Here is a 26111-nt window from a genome sequence, read left to right on the forward strand (position 1 = left end):
CTACAACTGGTTTAAATATAGTCTAATATACCAAATGACATTCGTAGCACCTGCTGTGTCCGTGATACACATGTATAAATATATATATATCATATGAATATTGCCTTCATGCCTGTTACGGCTTCAGCTCGACAATCAGAGATTCATACTATAGACCATGACTATATGCAATCTACCACTGCCAGTTGTCCCAGATTCAGAGGTGAATCTAAGTTTTATCCTATACAATCTAGAGGCCACCTTTTGGAAAAGTTTCACAAAAGGGTTGAAGAGGATCTCAACAAATTGGCTTACACCTCTGAATCTGGGTCAAAAGACAATTTGACCCCCAAAGAAAAATCTGCACTAAAATCTTTGAGTGAAAATAAAGATCTGGTGATAAGAACAGCAGATAAGGGGGGCTCTATAGTGTTGATGAGTAGAGATTTCTTTGTGAAGGAAGCACACAGACAGTTAGAAAATCCTCAACAATATACCATATTAGCTTTTGATCCAACTATTAGGTTTCAGAGAGAATTATCTCACCTGATAGATGATGGTAAGGAAGCAGGGTTTTTAGATGAGGATACCAGCAATTTCCTCTATAACAAAATCCCAGGGTTCCTACCTTCAACCTTTTACCAAAGGTACACAAATCTTTGGTGAATGTTGAGGGTAGACCTATAATTAGTGGGATAGGATCTATGCTTGAGCCACTCTCTAAGTGGCTGGATTCGCTACTCCAACCATTAGTTGGGGAGCTTTTAAGCCATTTGAGAGATACAAAGCATCTTCTAAAGGAAATAGAAGAGATTACCTGGAAAGAAGGCTATGGCTGGTTAACCATCGATGTTAAAGCATTATATTCATCCATTCCGCATGATCGAGGTCTGGAGTCCATTGCCTTCTTCCTCAGGAGATCCACTACCTATGATACACCTTTCATCAGGTTTGTTCTAAAAATAACAGAATATCTTTTGACACATCATTTTTTTGAGTTTGAGCAGGAATTCTATCTCCAGAGATGTGGCACGGCTATGGGGGCGAAATTCGCCCCCTCATACGCCAACCTATACATGGGTTGGTGGGAGCTGTGCCACATTTTTGGAGATAGAAATAAATTCAAGGACAATATTGTCTATTATCGTCGTTATATAGACGACCTGCTCATTGTCTGGAAAGGCAACAAAGAAGAAGCACAGGATTTTGTAAATAGTTTGAACATAAACAATGCCAACCTCCAATTCACATATGAATATGGGGAGTCCAAGATAAATTACTTGGATGTAACTCTCCTAGGAGAAAAGGATGAAAAAGTGAGGGTTGAACTCTTTACAAAACCGATTACAGGGAATACCCTGCTGCACGCTAAGAGCAGCCATCCCAAGCAGGTATTCAGATCTGTTCTCAAGGGACAATTCACTAGAGTGAAGAGAAATTGTTCCAGAGACATTGAATATTTCAAGCATGAGAAAGAGTTGTCTAAGAAATTCTTAGAGAGAGGGTACCCTAAACAAGAAATAGACAGAGTACGTAAGGAAATAATGGATAGAGACAGAATGGACCTTTTGGAGGATAAAGTAAGGCCCACAAAAAATGATATTGGTTGCAAACAGATAACGTTTATCACGCAATATAGCAAACAGTACAATCAAATCTGCAACATCATACGCAAAAATCTTACAATGCTAAAAGCAGACGATGACTTGGCACAGGTGGTGTCACAAGGATGTAGATTTGCTTTTAGGAGAGGAAAGACACTAGGGAATCACCTAGCACCTACACAACTAAAAAAAGACACAACCAGGGACTCTTCTTGGTTAAGATTTAAAGGGGTATACAAATGCAGCTATGGAAACTGCATAGCTTGCAAACATGTAAAAATGGGGAATGTCTTTAAGAGTGCATACACAGGTGAAGTTTTTTCACATAGAGCACTTTTTAATTGCAGATCCTCGTATGCAATTTATATACTAAACTGCGACCTATGCAATATTCAATATACAGGCCTAACAACCCGCCAAGTTAGGACCAGGATTAGGGAACATATAAGCGACATCAAACAAGGTAAATTAACAACAGCATTAGTTAGTCATTTCAAAGACAAACATAATCAAGATCCCCTATCCCTCTCATGGACTATTGCAGAAGTGGTACACACTGACAATAGAGGAGGGGATAGGGAAGCTCTCCTTTCTAAGAGAGACATTTTCTGGATACACAGGTTAAACACCGGAGTTCCCAATGGGTTCAACTCTGAATTTGATTTAATAAATTACTGGTGTTGACCTGTGTGTCCAAAGAAAATATGCTGTTCATTCATTTAGCTTATTATATGAATATATGATAAGTAATGTAAATAGGTCTGACCTTCCTCTGAAATTTAAGAATTTGGTGCTTCAAAATATCTCCAGCTGGGCTATTGATCTCTTTTACATATATATGTGAGGGTATGGGTTATAATGGATAGCAAATGACTAGGGATATAAAAATATAAAATAGGTATTTCTATCTAACAATCTGAAAGCAAAGTGAACTTAACACCAAGATATGATATAAGGTCATACACATCACACAGTATACATATACCCATATACCCACATCCACATGTTAGATAAACCAGGCTGTCAATATAGGAGATGAGCACTAGGACCGTGAAGTGTTATACTTATAATTTAACTTATAGTGCTGTTAGTGATTTGGCAACCGAGCAGAACAGGCAAGACATAGGAGTGATCATATGATTTGGTAAGTGGAGGTGTGTCTGTCACATGGTACAATTTTTAACCAATGATTTAATGTTATATGGTTTAAATACAAGTTTGGTAGAGAAAACCCTTCAGCTACGATTACGGCAATAGCCGAAACGCGTCAGCGTTAGGGTACATGTAGTACCACCATCCACTTTGTTGTTGCCTGAAGGGTTTGAAGTTGTAAACCCGTTTACTTCCATGTTATTTTATCACCCAATAAAGGAACGTATATAATTGTTCAAGCTGGTGCCTGCTGCTTCATTATTTGATTGGTTAAATATAGTCTACCTTGAATAAGTTAATATAATTTAACCAACGCTCATAATTCGTGAAAGTTAGATTTTTAGATTTTTGGATTTTTTAGTGTAGCCTTTAGTCATGTAATGTTAGGCATACTTCTAACCTAAGTATAGAAAAAGATAATGTTATTGGTTCCAAATTGGAGAGGTCCAATCACTATTTATTCTTTTAAATCTCAAAGTGAGGGTCCCTAGCACTAGGGGGTGCGCATCTATGGGATCTGATAATAGATCCTTTGTAGTTCTAAGGACATAGACATAATCAACGTGTTTAAGAACATTGTGGATAAACCATGGAGTAGATGGAGAGGGGGTAGACACAAAATTTAGAAGTTAAAGTAAGAATGAGAGTAATCTTCCAGGGGGGAGTTTATGCTTTAGTATAAGGTTTTAGAATTTTAGAATTATGATTCTATAGGTCCAGGGATAGCCGTAGGTTCTGCACTTCACCATATGACCAGGATAAGCTTTGTCATATGTCAGCGAATGGAAGGGGGACCTGAGATGAGGCAACTTAGATCGCTTGAGAAAGGCTGCCTGGTCAGCTGAAACGCGTAGCGTTAATTCTATTGGTTCCAAACTATCCAGTTTGTTGCTGCAAAACATTGGGGAAGTGGTTTCCCGGAACACAGACGGATTAGTTACTGACAGAATCCTCCCAAGTCCATTGAGCACTTCCGGTAACGTGTGAAGGAACGCTGTATACCGAAGACGATATCAGTGCATTAAGACCGGACCGGAATGGAGAAATAACTACATACAGTAAGACTCTGTTTTCCATTATAACTTTCCAATTAAAGAATTACAAATTGTTTGCATTTACCGGTATTTGCATAGTAGTGTTGCTTGTGAAGTAACGCTTTCTGAGTGAACATTATCGTTTTTTACAACTTTGGAATAATTTGCCTCATTGGTTTTAGGAAAAACCATTCATAAAACTTTTATACACTTGAACATTAGACGCACTGTTCACAGACAGTGTATTTTTTCTGTTAATTTTTCTGTTAATATCAATATTATAGATTAATCTTACAAGTTCTACGTTTTAGTACAGGAGTGCATATCTTGGTAGTAGACACATTTAAAGTTTTTTAGATTAATATTGTGAGTTTTAAGACTGGCCAGTCTATATCGTTTTGAGTATTTTATGACTAAATGAATTGAATATTTTTATATCATATATTAAATTTTGATTAATTTATATTTTGTATATCAATTTTATTCCTCCCCTTCAGTATTAGCTATTGCTCCACAGTGGTCCATTTTTAGACTATTTTTTGTTTACCTGGTTTTAGGATTGCAGAACGTAGCCTCAGAGGCGGTGGACCTGTTATGGAGCAGCGGCCTGAAGGCTTGCACGGAAACAGGGCAATCAAGCTCCATTCAGAGCTTAATAATTCTGCCAGCAACAATCAGCGCACCCAGTAGAGATGAAAGACTTTAGTACTCAGAGCGTAGGAAAACCTGTTTTAATTCAATACTTCAAATCCATCTTATAGGAAATCATAACAAAACAGGTGAAAAGGCAAATAATATGGTAAGACAGGCAGCACAGGTCAAATCAGGACAGACGCGTTTCATAGTATATCAGAGCATAACTTCCTCAGTGAACATGCTTATCACCCATGATACCCCGCTATTTAACACTAAGGTAGGTGGACTCCTCCCAATAATTGTCAGTCCAATCAGAGACAAATAAATCTCCCAAGCAGGATATAATGGGTGAAAAAAATGGGATACTTAAACTATGCACTGATTACAATATACAACAAAGTGTCACAAATATAAGTGGTAACTACAATATTTATACATATCAAAAAATTACCTATATTACACATATTCCATCACAAAAATCAATTAAGTGCATAGAATAAAAAAAGAAAAAAAGAAATTTGTTGTTTTAAGTAAAAAATCACATATGTTAGCACTATGCTGAAAATATTTTAAGAGACAGTAAATCCGTATAACTATTGATCTACATACAATTTAACATCCCAATCCGAGTTTAAACCAGCTGGCATGCTCATATCCAGCTGGAAAATCCAAAAAACTTCTCTTTTACTGAGACTAGTTCCTCTATTCCCCCCTCTTGGGTGCCTGGGAATCAGCTGGATAGCTTGGAATGACAGGAGGGAGCTATCAGAGTTATGTTGTGTTTTGAAATGCAGGGAGATTGGAGTAGTGGACTCAGGGTCCTCAATTGAACGTAAATGTTCTAGGAAACGATCCTTGAGGGCACGTGTCATTTGTCCCACATATTGCCTCAAACACCACATGCAGATCAAAAGGTAAATGACATAACAAGAGCTGCAAGTCATATGCTCCCGAATCTGAAAAATCTTTTTGTTTACAGCAGACACAAAACTGGTACCAAAAGAAGCGAAGGAGCAGGATTTACATCTTCTGCTCCCACACCTAAAAAAAACAGGTTTAATAGACAGCGAATTTATATTTTGTTGTTCCCTTGGCAACATAGGAGATAATAGATTCCCTAATGTTTGTGCTTTACGTGACACAAAGCATATACCTTCTTCAACAATGCCTTTTAGATTCTCATCTGTTGCTAAAATAGGAGGTGCTTTACGCACTATGTTACATATTCTACCATATTCTACACTATATGTAGTGATAAATTTTGGTTTGTTAAACCTATCCTGTCCCTTAGATTTACCAGGCAGAAAGAGATCTTTTCTTTCTGAATGATCCACTTCATTTTTAATCAGCTCAAGGGCTGTCCTGCAATAACCCCTTTGAATCAATCTGTCAGTTAGATCTTTAGAATGTTTAAAGTAACTCTGATCATTTGTGCAATTTCGTTTAACCCTAATATATTGGCTTTTAGTGAAATAATTTATAGTATGTTTTAGATGACATGACTGGGCATTTAATATGGTATTACCGGCAATAGATTTTCGAAACAATTCAATCTCAATACATGATTTCTCAATATTAGAATGTAGTTCAATGTCTAAAAAATACATTGAAGTTTTACTATACTCCATAGTAAACTTGAGATTCATTGAATTATTTTGAAGATAATTCAAAAACAGTTCAAGAAGGTCTACTGGACCTTTCCAAATCAACAAAATATCGTTAATGTATCGACCGTAAAAATGTATATATTGCCTGAAGGGGTTCCCATTTCCATAGACATGGGACAGCTCCCACCAACCCATATATAGGTTGGTATAGGAGGCGGCAAATTTAGCCCCCATAGCTGTCCCCCCAAACAAACAAAAGTTGTGTGTTAATAAATAATCAACAGAGAACTTGATGAACTGCTTCAGAGCATCATCATATTTGGAAAAATGATCCCAAAAAAATTCAATAGCCAAACTGCCCTTATTATGAGGAATACAAGTATACAACGAGACCACGTCTATGGACACGAAAATGAATTCCTCTCGCCATACTAGACTCTCAACCTGTCTAATGACATCAGACATGTCTCTAATGTAACTCACAAGATTTTAAACAAAAGGTTGTAAGTACCCATCTATCAATTTTCGAAAGAGGCTCATTAAGTGAGCCAATTCCTGCCACTATTGGCCTACCTGGAGGGTTAGTATTGTGCTTGTGAACCTTAGGCAAGTAATGAAAGATGGCCATAACAGGATGTTCAGTGTTTAAAAAGTCAAAGTTTGGTTCTTTAATAACACCTTTCTGTAATGCCTTTTCCAAAATCTTTTTCAATTCAGACTTATAAAAGAATATAGCATTACTCTTGAGCTTTTCATACACTGACACATCCAACAGCTGTCTATAAGCCTCTGTTAAATAATCTTTACGCTCAAGAAGAACCACCTTTCCACCTTTATCAGAGTTACGTATAACCAGCTCTCGATTCGCATTTAATTCTTTAATGGACAAATATTGTGCTTTGGACAAGTTATCATTCCTATGATCTAAATTGGACCCTGCAGAATTAAATTTCCGTAATTCCAGTTCCGCCGTTTTCTGAAATACCTCTATTGAACTGGATCTAGCCTGTAGGGGATTAAATTTTGATTTCCCCTTCATTTTTGTTATATCCTGAATATCTCCATCTATATACGGATACAATTCTAAATTCTCTTTATCCAATGCCATGAGATCTAAAACTGAACATTCATCTGCAAAATCAAAACCACATCATGTCCTAGGTTTATCTCTACTTCTTACATTTTGACCAATGTCAGAAGCCCCCAAGAAATGTTTCTTGAGAACAAGTGATCTCACAAATCTGTTCAAATCAACAACAGTATCAAATAAATTAAAGTGTGAGGTAGGAGAAAAACCAAGGCCCAAAGACAATACCTCTGTCTGTGTCTGGGATAAATCAAAGGATGAGAGATTAATAACATTATTAGTATCTATGCATATTTCTGGAACTGTGTGGCTCTCCTTCTCTGCGGATACCGCAGAGACTTTGGTATCAATGTCTCTGGATCCCGATTTTGACCTTCCAAACCTTCTACGTCCCCCTCTGCGTATTTTTTTCTTCATACATTCGACTTCTGTTGGCCCCTCTCGTTTTTTGACTGGGAGGTAGCTGAGGTGGAAGGTTGTGCATCATGGGTATTAAGGGCAAAATAAGCTACTCCCTCAGTTGCCACTGTTTTTTCACTTGTTACCTCCATATCTGAAGAGTCATAGTCATATTCAGTATCAGTCTCCACAAATCTCACTCTTTTATAGTCAGTACCCTGACCTTTATATGTAATTCTATATCTCCTTCTTGTTTCTGACACAGTCCATTTATAAACTTTATTATGTTCATAATCCTGTTTGTCTCTTAATATTTTTTGTTTCTTAAAGTGCCAAAGGTTATTTTTAAATTCAGTCATAACCTTTTGAAGCTTTGTGTCATGCTTAACAAAGTCTGGATTTTCACTTAGGGAGCGTAGGTATGACTGCAACTTTAACTTATCATCGCTCGGCTCCTGACGCAATGGCCCCTATTAACTAAAGGTCTTGCGGACCTGATCTGACACTGCGGATCAGGTCCGCAAGACCTCGCTGAATGTGGAGAGCAATACACTCTCCGTATTCAGCATTGTACCAGCAGCTCGCAAGAGCTGCTGGTGCAACGCCGCCCTCTGCAGACTCGCGGCCAATCGGCCGCCAGCAGGGAGCTATCAATCAACCCGATCGTACTCAATCGGGTTAATTTCTGGCGATTCCTGTCCGCCTGCTCAGAGCGGTCTTTGTGACCGCTGCTTCATAATTGCTGTTTCTGGCGAGTCTGAAGACTCGCCAGAAACACGGGCCGTCAAGCTCCTTTCGGAGCTTGATAGATAGGCCCCATAGTCTTTTTGTAATCTATAAGTAGATCAATTAATGCTAAAGAGCATTCTGTTATTATTCCATTTGTCAATGAAAACCTGATTAGTCACCTGAAAGGAAGGAAACTTTTTTAAGTATCCCATGCGGTATACGCTGGGCCTTTTTGTACATCTGGAAACTTTTTATATCCATTTCAATTCTAGAGTCTTTCTTTAACAAAGTATCCATTTTAAAGAATAGACTGTCCAGATTAGTGTTGGTTTCCTGTTCAATGGTGTCAGTGCTAACCAGATCTTCACTGTCACTAATATCTTCAGCAAATTGCTGCAAAACATATCCCCCAGCTGCCATGTCTAAACTCAATATGCCTTATAAAGCTGTATGTTAACAACTCTGAGTGCCGATTTGTATATATTTTTCTTCAGGGTGTTCTACGACTTATAACACATGCATACACGCTTAAACCGAACCACATTAATTATAGTCCTAAAATATACTTATAAATGTCTGTGCAGCTTACCCTCTCCTGTGGTGGAATGAATACAATGAATGCAACTCCAGGGAAGCGCTCAAACACTTGCTGTATGTGGTATTCAGTGTCCTGCAGTGATCTTCATGTAGAAATACACACCCCCTTTACATCACACTGACGTGATCACACTCGATCAGCTGTACCGGTGCGGAGAAAAGAGCGTTCCACCATCGCTCCAACAAATAAAGACAGCAACAATCAGCGCACCCAGTAGAGATGAAAGACTTTAGTACTCAGAGCGTAGGAAAACCTGATTTAATTCAATACTTCAAATCCATCTTATAGGAAATCATAACAAAACAGGTGAAAAGGCAAATAATATGGTAAGACAGGCAGCACAGGTCAAATCCGGTCAGACGTGTTTCATAGTATATCAGAGCATAACTTCCTCATTGACCATGCTTATAACCCATGATACACCGCTATATAACACTAAGGTGGACTTAATAATTCTGCCCCAGAGAGGTAGAAGGGAGAGAACTGACATCTGGGATAAAGGAGTTCAGCAGCAGAAAAGACTTCAGAGAGATAAAGAAAGAGAAATAAGAGAAATGGCCTTTAGACTTGGTTAGACACAAACCAAATGAAGCCTGATTTATACATTGTACTGCAGCCAAGGTGTAAAGGGGTTTGTGCAGATCATCCAGTCAGTGTGAAGTATGATAACCATGGCTGTGTCACCTACAAAAAGGGGCACAAATTATCTGCCAGCAATTTGTCAGTCAAATGTGTTATTCAGTCCAGGGAATATACTGAATGCAAAGCTCAATGAGTAAGCATATTTATCTTATAGGTTGTGACCAAAGGGTGGGGAGGGGGAGAGAAGGGTAGGAAAGCCCTCAGTGAGTGGGTCTGGTACTGGGTACCACTTACCTGATAAGCTGCAAAAGAAAAATGTTATTGCAGATTTAGAAAGATATAGAAATAGAAAGAAAAACAATATATATGTTAGGAAAGAGAAAATAAATAAATATGCAAATATTAAATAAGTGCACGTGCACGTCTGGAGTGCATGCACCACTGGAGAATTTTGGTTTACCCAGAAAAAAAATAATAAATAAAATGACACCTAGTTAGTAGTAGACAAACTGGGGAAAAGCAAGAAAACTAACACTATGGGGTATATTTATATTTATCATGTCCACCCGACATTGCTAAATGCCGACAGCTTACGCTGTCTGCATTTAACATTGCACAAGCATTTTTAGTGAAATGCATGTGCAATGCCGCCCCCTGCACATTCATATCTGATCAGAATGGTTGCGGTCCGCCACCTCATAGGCGGCGATGAGTTAAGGAGCATCGACTGCTGCTTATTTCTTGTTTCCAGCGATCGGGGGGTAGATTGTAGCATCCGCAGCTTGATAAATATACCCCATAATATTTATCTGCAGTGTAAAAATTAAAAGTGATGCTAAGTATAGCAAAAACTACCTGATCACATGACCAACATGAGTCATGACTTGCAGTTAAAAATGTAGACTAGTAGCTAAAGACCTGAGGTAAAATTAGATCTTTTTGTAAACTGCTGACTCTAAATATGGATATATATATATATATATATATATATATATATATATATATATATATATATATATATATATATATACAAACACACACACACCTACATACATAAATACACACATATATACATACAATTAGACACACATATATATATACATACGTATACATACACATATACACACACATATATACATACTGTATATATACATACAAATATACACATGCATCCATATACATACATACAGATAGACACAGATATATGTACATATTCACCTACATATAAATACATAAATACACATATATATACATACGTATACATACACAATCATATACACACACATACAGTATATACATACATACATACAGATAGACACAGATATATGTACATATTCACCTACATATAAATACATAAATACACATATATACTATAAAGCAGTACCTAGTTATTTCAGTTTTAAAATTAAAAAGTTATTAGCTAAAATTGAACTGAAGTACAACTTTACTAATTATTTCAGCTGATTTGACACGTGCCATATAGTGAGAGAGTCAGCCACTAGATGGCATACTTCATCTCATGAGACTTGCTTTAAATAGACGAGTGACAGCCTGGATCAACAGCCCAAGTGGAAGCCCGAAACGTGCGTTGCCAGTGTGTAACATCAGACACCAGACTGAGCTGATGCAAGCGGTACCTTTGAAACGGCTGTGATACTTGTGGAACGCCTTGTATGTGAAGCGATGTTTCTTTCAATTGAGTCTGAATGGTGTACCGTGCTGATGAGGAGGATCACTGGTGCATAAACTCCCGGAGGACTGGGTGAGATTGCTCACAGGGGGGGCGATTTATCAAGCTCCGTATGGAGCTTGATGCCCCTGTTTCCGTGCGAGGATTTCTACTTATGTAGTGGGAATATATTTAAATTGTTCCCAATAGAATTGCATAGAATGATAAAAATCCAGTTTCTGTTTTTTTGTAAAATCCATATCCAATCACTATCCATATCTGTTTTGTAGGTATTAAATTAGATTTCCATGTCCTTGAAATAAGATATCTTGGCACTATTCACTATTATTTAAACACTGCTATTCTGATTTTACATCATTTGCCTACTTTATTACTAAAAAGTGCATAGGTTATATGTAATATATATTCTGTTCCTAGTAATGTTTTCCCTAATTTTTTCACCTCCTCCCATAAAATTTTAATCTTCTCACATTTCCTTCATATATGTGTCATGTTTTCTATCTTTCTGCACTCGCGCCAGTGAAGGCTTTGTGTTGTTTGTAAATAGTCTTTAGCCTGTTCTGTTCGGTGTTAGATAACATCTTGTTAAGATTTTGAACTCAAATATTTCAGAAGAGGCTGAAGATCTATGGGTTCGATAGAACATTTGCTTCCATAGTTTGGAGTGTATACAGGCTGTTAATTCCTGGGCCCAACATCTAGCACATGTATGGAATGTTTTACACTGCATACCACTTAATAATTTCCTAGATATAGATAATGTCCCACTCATTATAATGTTTAGAGTCTATAGGTTCTGTTAATTCCTGTGTCTAGTGTGTTGTATATGTAGGTAGTATTTTACACTGCATATCACTTAATAATATCCTATATATAGATAATGTTTTGCTCATTGGGATGTTGGCTAAGCATAGTTTTTCAAAATCAGTTGGTTCTCTAAAAGAATCTTCTCTATTTGGGGAAGTTTGTAGTAGATGGCAGAATTGTGTATATTTAATCCAGTTGGTGAAAACTCCCCATGTTATATCCTTCAACTCGGATCCGGGTTTCAGCTTATGTTTATGTAGAAGTGACCAAATTGGAACTGGTTTACCCATTTCCAATGTTTAAAGCCTATAGGTTATCTTTATTTCTGTGTCCAGCATGTGCTATATGTAGGGAGTGTTATACATTGCATACCACTTAATAATATCCTACATATAGATAACGTTCCACTCATTGTCATATTGGTTCAGCCTGGTTTTTCAAAATCAGTTGTTTCTCTAAAAGAATCTTCTCGATGTGGGGAAGTTTACAGTAGATGTGATCATTGTGAATACTTAATCAAGTTGGTAAAAACTCTCCCTGCTATATCCTTCAACTCGGATCTAGGTTTCAGCTTACGTTTATCCTGAAGTGAACAAATTGGAACTGATTTAGCTATTTATTTCCCTCCTCCAACAGCATTGTCTAAGCCCCCTGTAAATTCAGCATTTAAGGCTATTGGAGATAATGGGGATTTAATAGAAGATAAGCAATTTATCCCAATTATAAAACACTTGTCTCAGGAGAGGTATCGCCCGAATCACTGGTGCTCTGTTTAATTTGTACATCCAGCATAAGGCTCACACTTGTGGCATTTTGAAGGAGTTGTGAAACTGTTAATGCTCCACTCATAATCTGGCATAATATTGGCCAAATACTTTGCTCTGGCTGAAGTAGAAAATAATTGTCAGATTTAGAAAATGATTTTACAGCTGGAGTTCTAGGTATAAAATGAATACATTTCTCTGTTTACAGGTTATACAAGATAGGATTTGTTTTATTACAGCAGGAATTCCTTATCTGTGTATAGATAAAATGTCTATAAAAAGTAAAGCAATGCCGTCAGTGTGTAACCTGAGAATTTCTGTACCTGTAGATGTGACATCAGCTCTTCACCTGGTTAATCTTGAAACTGAAAGTGCTCTTAAGTTTTCCCATTGGAGTCTCCTGTAACTTTCACTCAGCAGTATCTCTGGAAGACGGGAGAAACAATTGTGATATTCAGAAAATTAATTCAATTTTCAACTGGAGATTTAGGTATAAAGGAAGAAATATGGGTCCTTCCAACTCAGTATCAGAGAAGCTATTTCTGAGACATCAGGTAAGGAGCCTTATTGTATTTTATAAGTAAACTGTGGCTGCTGTGTGTATATCTATGGAAGACATTCATTTATAGAATACAATCTGTACAATAAGCTCTGTTTTCCCTTTAAGGATGAACACTCTTATCAGAATAACTGCTATATCAGTACTCAGTGCCCTTCTGCTGGGGACAGTGACAGGAGCTCCTCATGGGACAAAATGCCATCTAGCTAAATATTCATCCCTATTGCCCAGTGTGATGGAATCTGCAAGTGAACTGCAGAGGCAATATGTGAGTATTACTGACAGTGTATCTAGCACTGGTTTACAGATAGACAGCTGTACCATATGTAGTGTGTTAGATTCAGATGTGCACACAAAGATGTTAATGTAACTAATGATATTTGTAATGCTGAATCAATACACTGGTTAGAGGTGATGTAATGAGGGGCACTAACCTCTTCATTGTTCATATTGATGTGTGTCTGATACTGCTTGCATTTTTTTTTCTTTAAAGGGACATTAAACACTTGATAATGATAAAATTATAAAATAAAATGATAAACTCTCTCACTCTCTCTCTCTCTCTCTCTCTCTCTCTCTCTCTCTCTCTCTCTCTCTCTCTCTCTCTATATATATATATATATATATATATATATATATATATATATATAAAACTCTACAATATACTTTCATTAATTATTTTCCCCTTTTCCTGTAATTCCATTCTCAAATTGTGAGCAATTCAGTTGGTATTGCAAAATGGAAGTGCAGAACACTGTTATATTCCACACAGCCATTGGCTGCACACTCTATTGACCTATGTATAACTGTCCCTAATAGGCCAAAACAGAGAAGGTAACTTAAGTTACAACATGGCAACTCCCATAGTTTTATAGTCGCTAAAACTTTACACTTATTTTGTCAATATTTAAACAACTAATGAAACTTTAAAAATACATCTACATGTTATTCTCAGACAAATCTTTTCTTTGAATGCATTATTCTATCTAGTATTTATTTAATGTTTAATGTCCCTTTAATACTAACATGTTTATTCTTTTATGCTTCTACCAGGAGGAAATTAAAACTAAAAAGATATGTTCAACGGGACTTCAACTGAAGAACTTCCCAGAGTGTGACATTAAGGTAAGAGGAACATAAGACCTATATACTTTCTCCTTATACTGACTCTATAACTGATATCTTCTCTGAATCACTCACATCCCTGATCCCTTCTGCATTTTATCTTCTTATTCACTTTTTAACAGAAAATGTCCACCCTTCACTACCTGAAAACCATCTCATCAGTCCTCTGCATAATATAACTCATGCAGAAATGATCAGACACTATTAGGTTTATCTTCCCAAGGTTAGTGGTAATTAGTATTAGTGGAGCCAAAGAAGGAATATTAGGATTACATTTTGCTCCTGAAAAAAAAAAACAGATTTTGGCAGAGTACTTAAGTATTAGAGATTAGGCATAAGTAAAAAACAACTTTTAAAAGTCGAAATGTTTAGGGTATATTAAATCTGTTTTGAAGTTATTAAATATGTGTGCCTTATTTCTGCACGTGCATCACATACTTGTGATCATTTGGTGGGGTGAGTATTCTGCTCCAGACATAATTGCTAGTAGGAGTGGTCTGTTGTCTGTAGAAAAAAGGTTGAGAGGTGACATGATTACTTTATATAAATAGATTCAAGGCCCATATACAGAGTTGTCGGAAGGTTTGTTTATTCCAAGGAAATTGTTTCTGACAAATGGATACAATTTAAGGCTGGAGGAAAGGAGATTTCATCTCCAGCAAAGTAAAAAAAAATCACTGTAAGGGCAATCAAATTGTGGAACTCATTGCCTAAGGAGGTAGTGAATGTTAATACCCTTAGATACATATAAAATGGCTTAAACAGAATTCAGGGATATGATTACTTGTGTTAAATGGGTCACCTTTTTCAATGGGATTAAGTTAAACTCAATTGGAGCTTTTATTGTAAATCAGGTAGGATCTGTATAGGTTGAACTTGTTGGACTTCTGTTGTCTTTCAGTCTCATCTACTATGTTACAATATTATTATAAAATAATAGGAACATAGTACATTTATATAACTACATAATATTTCCATGATTCTTGAACCTTCTGTGTACACCACCATTAGTGTCCATACCTTTGGTATACTGTTGAATAATTCCATTGTATTTTATGTCATCTTCTCTGTAGTATAACACACACTATGTTTTTGCTATTTTAGGGAAGCAAGAGACTCATTCTTACCCTACACAGGGTGTCATTAGCTGTTGATGTATTGGAATACAAGAGCAAGTCTTATCCTTCAGATCTAGTACATCGTAACCTAGAAGCATTCTCTGTTATCAAGGAAGATCTGCTCTCATGTGTAAGTTTAATTTACTCTGCCGCACATTCTGTAAACTGCAAGAATGTATAAGCATTAGGGGACATACATATATATATATAATCAGATCCAAAGAGGGCACTGTGCTCACACTTAATTATATAGAACGATTCCCAGGGTGGAAGTGTGAAGAAAAAATATTCAGAAAAAGTATGGGCACTGCACTTATTAGATTTTAAATAAAGTATGAAATCATTTATTATAATGTTGTTTCAGGGACTAATCTCCCCTTCCTCAGACTGTCCTAGGAAGGGGAGCTTAGTCCATGAAACATCACTATAATAAATTATTTGATTTTATATTTACAATATAGTGAGTTTACTTTATAATTATATATACAGTATATATAATATATATATATATATATATATATAGAGAGAGAGAGAGAGAGAGAGAGAGAGTGACAGACAGAGGAGAGAGAAAGAAACAGAGAGAGAGAAAGGGAGAGAGCCCAGCAATCATATTAATGTAGATTATGTAAAGATAAAGTTATAGAAAAGTTGATATGTTATTGTCTCTCTTACCTTATAGATATTTGTTTTTTTCCTCCAGGACACAGATGAGCCCCCCTCTGCAATACTTTCATCTTGTCAAAACCATTTGGTTGAGTACGTGGCCATGGTAAGTGTCATTTAGCCGGTATGAGCTGCATACTACATAGTGTAAGGGCACGTGCAAGAGCCACACAAGTTTTGGGAAATAAAAGAGAGAACACATGAAGTACTATATGAATATGACAGATCTTAGAAATAGGTATAGGGTTTATGTTAAATGGGGAGTTATTTTTAAAGGTATAACTGACCCTTCACTTGAAAGTTTTGTTTTTTAAGGACATTTATCTTTTATCATCTGCTGTGTTACTATGTTAAATAACAAGGCAAATTCTACTTTATATTTACAACATAGAGAAAAAATATTAATCAGACTGAAACTTATTGATTATAGAATTGAACAATGCACTTTAGTTGCTTGATGTGTTTAATGCTTTATGCTTTTGTCTGTTTTTAGGTGTCAGCACAATGCTTACAACATGGCATTTTGCAGAACCTTTTGTGGCTGTTGGTTGAGGACCTGAGATTCTTGGTAACTGGGAACGAAAATGAGAAAAAAATACCCCTGTTCGCTGAATCTGCTCCCCAACTGCACAAACATGGGAAGAAAAATAAGAAACACAAGCACAGATCAGCTGTAGATTCCTAACTCCTGTTAGACCACTTCAGCCGTTTATTACCAAAGCTCGTCCATCCATTAACTGGAGAAGAATTGTAACAAAATGTAAATTTCTTTATAATTAGACATGGGGGTTTTTTTTGTAAGACTTTGACAAAATACAGATTTTAAATTGAAAAGAATGGAGCTAAAATCATGCTGGTGACAAAATAGCAATTTATAATGAATTTAGTGTTTCCCACATGTTTATGTTCCCTGTGATAGAAACGATACTGTATATATTTTATACATCTGTATTGTTTTCCTAATGTATTACCTTAAGTATGATATGTAATTTATTCATAGTATTGTGTACACTCTCTGGTAGAGTTATTCAGTATTTTTATTTATTATATTTTTGTTTTTAATTTTGTTATTTATTGGAATTATTTGTTTTTCATAAAATAAAGAGCGAAAGTTTTATATTGTAACTCCACTGGGTATTTCCTTATTCATGAGCTATTGTCATTGACTTCTCTAGAGCAGGTGTGTTTGAAAGCTAGATCAGGATATTCAAGCAGATCTCCAAGTGTGGACCATAGATCACATGACTGTTGTGTGATGTCCCATTTCCCTTTCATCCACTAGGGACATTATGGGTTCAAGTTGAAAGAAATGTAAAATTCTGTTTTGCACCAGTACATATTGTTCTGAATCAGAGCTCTGCCCGCTGCTCATTCTTCCTATTTTAAAGACTCTTTGGGGTAGATTTATAAAATGTCGGGCGGACATGATTCGCTGTAGCAGATCATGTTCCGCCCTACATCGCTAAATGCCGACAGCATACACTGGTGAAATGCTTGTGCAATGCCGTCCCTTACACATTTGGGGCCAATCGGCTGCTATCAGGGGGTGTCAATCGACCCAATCGTATCTGATCGGGATGATTGCAATCCACCACTTCAGAGGTGGCGGATAAGTTAAGGAGTAGTGGTCTTATGACCGCTGCTTCTTAATTTCAGGGGTAGCTTGCAGCATCCGCTGCTTGATAAATCTACCTCATCATATCCAATTCTCTTAGAGAAACCAGTGAGAAATATCTTAACCTCCCTGCAAAAAAGTTTGAATCCCTACTCCATAACTACCCAGTTCCCATCAAGACACAAACCATATTTCCTACCCCTGAATTATTATGGTTTCACTCTTAAAGTGCTTGGCAGAACTCCATGACCATCCAGTCTCCACCTTGAGTCCACCTAAAAACCACCAGACTTCTTTAAAGGGACACTGAACCCAAATTTTTTATTTCATGATTCAGATAGAGCATGGAATTTTAAGCAACTTTCTTATTTATTCCTATAATCAATTTTTCTTTGTTCTTTTGCTATCTTTACTTTAAAAGCAGGAATGTAAAACTTAGCAGCCAGCCCATTTTAGGTTCAGCACCATGGATAACGCTTGCTTATTGGAGGCTACATTTACCCACCAATAAGCAAGCATAACCCAGGTTCTCAACCAAAAATGGGCCGGCTCCTATGCATCACCTGCCTGCTTTTTAAATAAAGATAGCAAGAGAAAGAAGAAAAATTGATAATAGGAGTAAATTAGAAAGTTGCTTAAAATTGCATGCTCTATCTGAATCATGGAAGAAAAAATTTGGGTTTAGAGTCCCCCCTTTCAGTGCTAAGCTGAATTTAATATTTTTCTGTTTTTTACTATTTTCAAAAAACATTTTTTTTTACTTTTTTATTTTTTCCCCCAGATCCCCAAGACTTATACCATTGGAAAGGTTAGGCGATTGATAATTTTAAATAAAGTTGTGCGGTGACGTCATCAAGTCATTTCGCATGACGTCACCGCACCGTAACGGGAAGCCCCGGTGATGCCTGTCACAATGCATGCCCGATTGCCGGGGTAGAAGCGGGTGGCGGCCCCCAGATTGCAAAAAAGGTAGTTGAGTGCTAATGACAGCTCTGAGGGGTTAAGTTGATTTGAGTCAGTTCATAGATGAAACTAAGAAACAAAATGTTTCCCCAGTCTATTTGCAATCCTTAAACTGTTCACTATTTAGTCATTTCACACCCATGTGCTGAGCTGGTTTGAGATTTAGGGCCAGATTACAAGTGGAGTGTTATTTAAAGCTCCCGCTCGAGCATTAAAGGACCAGTCAACACAGTAGATTTGCATAATCAACAAATGCAAGATAACAAGACAATACAATAGCACTTAGTCTGAACTTCAAATAAGTAGTAGATTTTTTTTCTGACAATTTTAAAAGTTATGTCTTTTTCCACTCCCCCTGTACCATGTGACAGCCATCAGCCAATCGCAAATGCATACACGTACCATGTGACAGCCATCAGCCATTCACAAATGCATACACACTTATTCTTGCACATGCTCAGTAGGAGCTGGTGACTCAAAATTTTTAAATATAAAAAGACTGTGCACATTTAGTTAATGGAAGTAAATTGCAAAGTTGTTTAAAATGGCATGCTCTATCTGAATAATGAAAGTTTAATTTTGATTGAGTGTCCATTTAACTCCGCTAGAAGTATGCTTTTTGTGCTCGTATTACCAGTTGAAAGTAAACTGTTCGCGCTTGCGTGCTAACCCAATGTGTTATTAAAAGATAAACTTAGAAAATTGTGTGTGAGTGATAATTTATTCCCCCATAGAAGTCAATGGAGCAAAAAAAGTGGGAAAAAATAAATAAACCCCTTTTCACTTGCGCCTAACTGTTAGCGCTTGACTCGTAATCTAGCCTTAGATGGCGCTCACATTTAAACACTACTGTAAGTCATTTATCAATGAGAAACCCACACGAGCTATATATTATTTTTACAGCAGCCACAGCAGATTCAGAATATGCAATTATTAAATGTATATTATCATGATGTGAGACTAATACAACAAAAATGTAAAAAAAAAATTATATTTTGTATTATTATTTTAATAAACAACATTGTGTGTCAGTTTGTTCTAAACGCTCTAGTCAGAACTTTTATAGTTTTTATAATTAAATTAGGCAACTATTCTAATATAAGCAGAAACTGAGAGAAGTTCCGTATTATTTTTGTTTGTTTTTCAATAGAAATAAGTAATTAAAATAAAAAGGAAAAATAAGCTAATTTTTTTATACTTTGTAACACATTGGGCCGGATTACAAGTGGATAATTAACTGATCTAGGAGTAAGCTTTTAGCGCACGTTAGGCTTGTGCTCGTATTACAAGTTGAAAGTAAACTTTTTTTGCTCATGCACTAATCCAACGAGCGCAAAAAGCCAAACTTACAATATAGCAAGCGTGAAAAACTATTCCCCCATAGAGGTCAATGGAGCAAAAAAAAGTGTGGGTTAAAAACACCGCACTCGCGCACAAACCAGATCGCAAATTCTTAAGTGTGCTAACCCAACATGAAAACATGAATATTTCACATTCCAATGTTCTTCACATAGAAGAATATGTTTGATTTATTCATAATTACATCTTTATACATATATATACAGGGAGTGCAGAATTATTAGGCAAATTAGTATTTTGACCACATCATCCTCTTTATGCATGTTGTCTTACTCCAAGCTGTATAGGCTCGAAAGCCTACTACCAATTAAGCATATTAGGTGATGTGCATCTCTGTAATGAGAAGGGGTGTGGTCTAATGACATCAACACCCTATATCAGGTGTGCATAATTATTAGGCAACTTCCTTTCCTTTGGCAAAATGGGTCAAAAGAAGGACTTGACAGGCTCAGAAAAGTCAAAAATAGTGAGATATCTTGCAGAGGGATGCAGCACTCTTAAAATTGCAAAGCTTCTGAAGCGTGATCATCGAACAATCAAGCGTTTCATTCAAAATAGTCAACAGGGTCGCAAGAAGCGTGTGGAAAAACCAAGGCGCAAAATAACTGCCCATGAACTGAGAAAAGTCAAGCGTGCAGCTGCCAAGATGCCACTTGCCACCAGTTTGGCCATATTTCAGAGCTGCAACATCACTGGAGTGCCCAAAAGCACAAGGTGTGCAATACTCAGAGACATGGCCAAGGTAAGAAAGGCTGAAAGACGACCACCACTGAACAAGACACACAAGCTGAAACGTCAAGACTGGGCCAAGAAATATCTCAAGACTGATTTTTCTAAGGTTTTATGGACTGATGAAATGAGAGTGAGTCTTGATGGGCCAGATGGATGGGCCCGTGGCTGGATTGGTAAAGGGCAGAGAGCTCCAGTCCGACTCAGATGCCAGCAAGGTGGAGGTGGAGTACTGGTTTGGGCTGGTATCATCAAAGATGAGCTTGTGGGGCCTTTTCGGGTTGAGGATGGAGTCAAGCTCAACTCCCAGTCCTACTGCCAGTTTCTGGAAGACACCTTCTTCAAGCAGTGGTACAGGAAGAAGTCTGCATCCTTCAAGAAAAACATGATTTTCATGCAGGACAATGCTCCATCACACGCGTCCAAGTACTCCACAGCGTGGCTGGCAAGAAAGGGTATAAAAGAAGAAAATCTAATGACATGGCCTCCTTGTTCACCTGATCTGAACCCCATTGAGAACCTGTGGTCCATCATCAAATGTGAGATTTACAAGGAGGGAAAACAGTACACCTCTCTGAACAGTGTCTGGGAGGCTGTGGTTGCTGCTGCACGCAATGTTGATGGTGAACAGATCAAAACACTGACAGAATCCATGGATGGCAGGCTTTTGAGTGTCCTTGCAAAGAAAGGTGGCTATATTGGTCACTGATTTGTTTTTGTTTTGTTTTTGAATGTCAGAAATGTATATTTGTGAATGTTGAGATGTTATATTGGTTTCACTGGTCAAAATAAATAATTGAAATGGGTATATATTTTTTTTTTGTTAAGTTGCCTAATAATTATGCACAGTAATAGTCACCTGCACACACAGATATCCCCCTAAAATAGCTAAAACTAAAAACAAACTAAAAACTACTTCCAAAAATATTCAGCTTTGATATTAATGAGTTTTTTGGGTTCATTGAGAACATGGTTGTTGTTCAATAATAAAATTAATCCTCAAAAATACAACTTGCCTAATAATTCTGCACTCCCTGTATATATGATGGTATTCAATTCTATATAGTAATACCTAATTAGAAATAGAACATATTCTGCTATGTGCAGAACATTGGAATGTGAAATATTTACTGTAAATACATAGCTGAAAACTTTTGTTGAATACTTTTGTGAATATTGCATAAATATGTTTTTTCATGTTTTCATTTACTATTTGCAGAGGGCTCAAATGTACTTTTATGTGTCTATATTTTGTACATTTGTACTTATGTGTTTATATGTGTATATATGTCTGTACATACATACGTACACATATAAATACATACATACATCTGTTCACATATATAAACATATATATATACTGTATATATATATATATATATATATATATATATATATATATATATATATGAGGTGTCAAGATTTCAAGCCCGAAGCTACTAGCCAGCCCAAAATGTTACTCACCACTTTTGATCCCTCCCCATACCCACTCATACCATACCCACTAACCCACCCTCCTCTATGAATATGTTTAGCTAATGTAAAATACCTTATTGTGAAGTATTTTTTTTTAAATATTGTTTGTTTTATACCATAAATTAAGTAATGCTACACACAGTAATAAATTAACAAAACTAAGTGCATAGCAGCAACATTAACCCCTTAATGACTAGTGACATATCCGGTACGTTGCTGGTCTTTCTATGGGGATTGCTTTCTCATAGCGCAATCTTGCTAGAAGTCAGCAATAGGGAGGGTGTAATAGCGCGGTCTTGCCGCTCGCATCACGACCCATGCTGTTATAAATAAAGGGTGCAACTGTGACGTCATCACGCAGCGCGGCGAGGTGCAGAGCAGAGCTGCACATGTGAGTTAGCCGACGCTACTCCTAAGGTGGTAAGGAGACGGAATTAACGGCGGATATCAGGCCGTGTCTCCAGCCCTGCTTTAGGGAGGCATACCGCTGGCTGGATACCGTGAGGCCAGTCCGGACCAACAGTGGGGCCTGTGAGTAACGCCGGGCAGAGGAGGTGGCCAAGCTGCAGTCACAAAGCACGCGAAAGGTCTTGGGGCGTGTGAGGAGTAGGAGCCCTGACCTAGGAGCAGAACCAGGAGTGGAAGTGGTAGGAGGAGGATCCTGGACTGCACTTAGTCTCTCACAAGGAGGCTTTCACCCCCGGATGGTAGGGCTGCGTGGGCCCTGGATACATGGACACATGGACACATGGAGAGAGGTAATGAGCCTAAGGCTGGGGATTTAAAGTTATAGCAAATTTCTGTGACTGTCGAAACATATTCTACATTGTGAATTGCTGCCACTTTTCAAAACTATCCTCTCTCCATCTTATACAAAACCCCTAGTTTCATTGCTAAAAAAAAGGGAGAAAAAGGAACTATAAAGCTAATTGTCTGCCTGTGTAGAAGTGTAAAAAAGTGGCGAGAAAAACCTGCTGCTTTCTTTTCTCCTCCTCCTTTTTTTTTTTTTTTTTCCCTTTTTACTTACTGGCTCTGGATAATGGCTATAAAGATTTCAGAATGTCATTAAAAGATATAAGAGCGGACATCTAAATCCACCTAGTATTAATTGATGGATAAATATCTTAAACAGCAGAAAATGTCTCCTAAGTTAAAGGTCATAGACAAGAAGATCAATAAATCAATAAATTCTCCTAATAAATCCTGCGTGGAAGAAAAAACTCTTGAGGCCTTGGATGCCACAACAATTGCCATGCAGGTATCTGAGCTGATTATACCTAAGATCGAAGAAGTGAATGCACGATTGGACACCATCATGGGGGAAATAAGAGCTCAAAATGAGAGAATAAGTTACTTGGAACAAAGGATCTCAGACTATGAGGACAGCCAAATCACATTAAGTGCAAAGTTGGAAGATGTAATCTCACAAAACAAAATTCTTACAAACAAGATGGAAGACTCTGAAAACAGAGCAAGGCGTAACAACCTGCGAATAATTGGGCTGCCTGAAACAGTAAAATCTCAGGATCTAAAAAAGTTCGTGGAAGAAACTCTCCCAAATCTGATGGCTATCCAACAACAAAAGTCATTGTTCACTGTGGAAAGAGTGCATAGATTGGGTAGAGAGCAAGAGGGGACGGAGCAAGGCATAAAGAGATCGCGGCCAGTGATTGCCAAATTTCTTAACTACCAAGGAAAGAATGAGCTTATCCAAGCATTTAGAAAACAACAACCCCTACAATTTAATGGAGCTAGAATCCTAATATTCCAGGACTTCTCAGCAGAGACTTCACTTAAAAGGAGAAAATTTTCCCCTATTTGTTCTCAACTAGCACAGGAGAAGAGATTTTTCTCCTTAATGTATCCTGCCAAACTTAGAATTAAGTCTGGACCAAATACCTATGTATTCGAAACCCCTGAAGCCGCACAATTGTTCTTAGAGAATGAATCAAAATAATGAGTTTGGTTTAATGAGAGTCCCTGATTTGTGGATTTATAAATATTTTTTTTTTTTTTTCTTCTCACATCCTTTTGTTTCTTTCAAGGAGAAATTTTTTTTTTCTCCTCCTTCTTTATGTCTCTTTTAAGGAGAAACAAAATTTTTTTTTTTTTTTCTCTCCTTCCTGTTGTCTTTTTTAAGGAGAAACAAAGATTTTTTTTTTTTTTTTCTCCTCCTTCTTTATGTCTCTTTTAAGGAGAAACAAATCTTTTTTTTTTTTTTTTTCTCTTCTTAGATACGAAGGTATTTGTACCTGAAACACACATGAAAGGTGTACCCGTTGATATTACGAATATTTTGACACAATTTTGTGAAATTGAACTAAAAAGGTTTATCTGTTGCTATAGAAATGGATTTAGGTTCACCTTGTACACACGATTTTCACTGTTTAATAGAAATAATGTATAAAGGTATCTATATTTTAGGAATTGAAATATACATCACAGTTTTAATCAAGGCTATGATACATATTTTGCTTTACTTTTGTGAATTTGTTTTAGAAGGATTTAACTTTAATGATAGAAATGGTTTGAAGCACAAATTTCACCTTCTTGTTTATATCACTATTTTTCTTTTTTTAATAAATGTGTATATATGGGGTTTTTTTTCCACTAGAAATACGTTGATAAAATAGGGTACAAAAAAAAAAAAAAATTTTTTTTTTTTTTTTTATCCTCTCCTCCTCTCTCTCCCCCCCATCCATACATCCCTGGGCAATTTTTATGTATAGTGTCGTGCCTTCCAACTTGGGTTTCACACCATCACTTTATTTAGGGATAAGGTATGCTGCAAGCCTAGCTTCAAAAAAATAGTTAGAAGATAAAGGTTATTTCATGGAATGTGGGAGGAATTCACTCCCCCATTAAAAGGAAAGCGGTGATAAATTTTCTAAGTAAGAAGGCTCTGGACATCATTTGTTTACAGGAGACTCATCTCTCCGATGCTGAACACAACAAACTTAAGATACGCGGGTTTTCGCAATCCTTTTTTGCTTCATATAGGAAAGCAGCCAGAGGGGTGATGATCCTGATTCATAAAAACCTTGGACAAGAAATCATTAAAGTAGTGAAAGATAGAGAGGCCAGGTATATAATGGTTAGAATGAAGATTCAAAAACAGTTCTTCTTAATAGTTAACTTGTATGGTCCCAATAGCTCTGATGTTGCATTCTGGACCCGGCTAATTAAGAATATCTTGAAGTTTGCAAAAGATAACATAATTATAACAGGGGATTTTAATATTACCCCTAACTCGAGTATTGATAGAATTAGTATGGGTCTAAGCAGGAAAAAAGGGAAATATACAAGATCCCATCACAAATATGAAGAAAAAATCTTCAGTCTACTGACCCAATCAATTAATCTTATAGATATTTGGAGGACTATGAATCCCAACTCTTGGGAGTTTACATGCCATTCCAAATCCCATAATACCATGTCTAGACTAGATTTATATCTAGTATCAGAAATTCTGGCTCCTAAAATCTCTAAATGTGAAATTCTGGAATTTACTCTCTCCGACCATGCTCCTGTAATATTACAAATTCAAGTTAAGAAACCATATACATTTAATTATTTTTTCTTCCCAGTTTATTTAGCCAACTCAGATAAATTTAAGTCTTTTTTGGAAAAGGCCTGGGAAGATTATTGCTCCTTTAATGCTCACAGTAGAAGTAATACACATATTTTCTGGGAAACGGCTAAAGTATATTTAAAAGCAGAGATAATATCATACATGGCGAGATTAAAGAAGAAGCAAACTCTTAGATACTATGATTTATCTAATAAACTTAAAGAGGCCTATGCTAGTTACACACAGAATCCAACTACAGTAAATA

At 36.8% G+C, this 26111-nt stretch overlaps 2 long non-coding RNA genes across 2 annotated transcripts in view; both read left to right on the forward strand.

The window, feature by feature from the left end:
• Positions 1-26111, forward strand: part of LOC128642525 (uncharacterized) — a 184431-nt gene that overhangs the window by 40207 nt on the left and 118113 nt on the right. The window lies entirely within an intron of this gene.
• Positions 15559-16785, forward strand: LOC128642526 (uncharacterized). Its single transcript, XR_008399672.1, has 3 exons — positions 15559-15600; positions 16171-16239; positions 16627-16785. It is a non-coding gene; the product is annotated as an uncharacterized LOC128642526 (long non-coding RNA).

Source organism: Bombina bombina, chromosome 11 (assembly GCF_027579735.1).
Source record: "Bombina bombina isolate aBomBom1 chromosome 11, aBomBom1.pri, whole genome shotgun sequence".
NCBI lineage: Eukaryota > Metazoa > Chordata > Amphibia > Anura > Bombinatoridae > Bombina > Bombina bombina.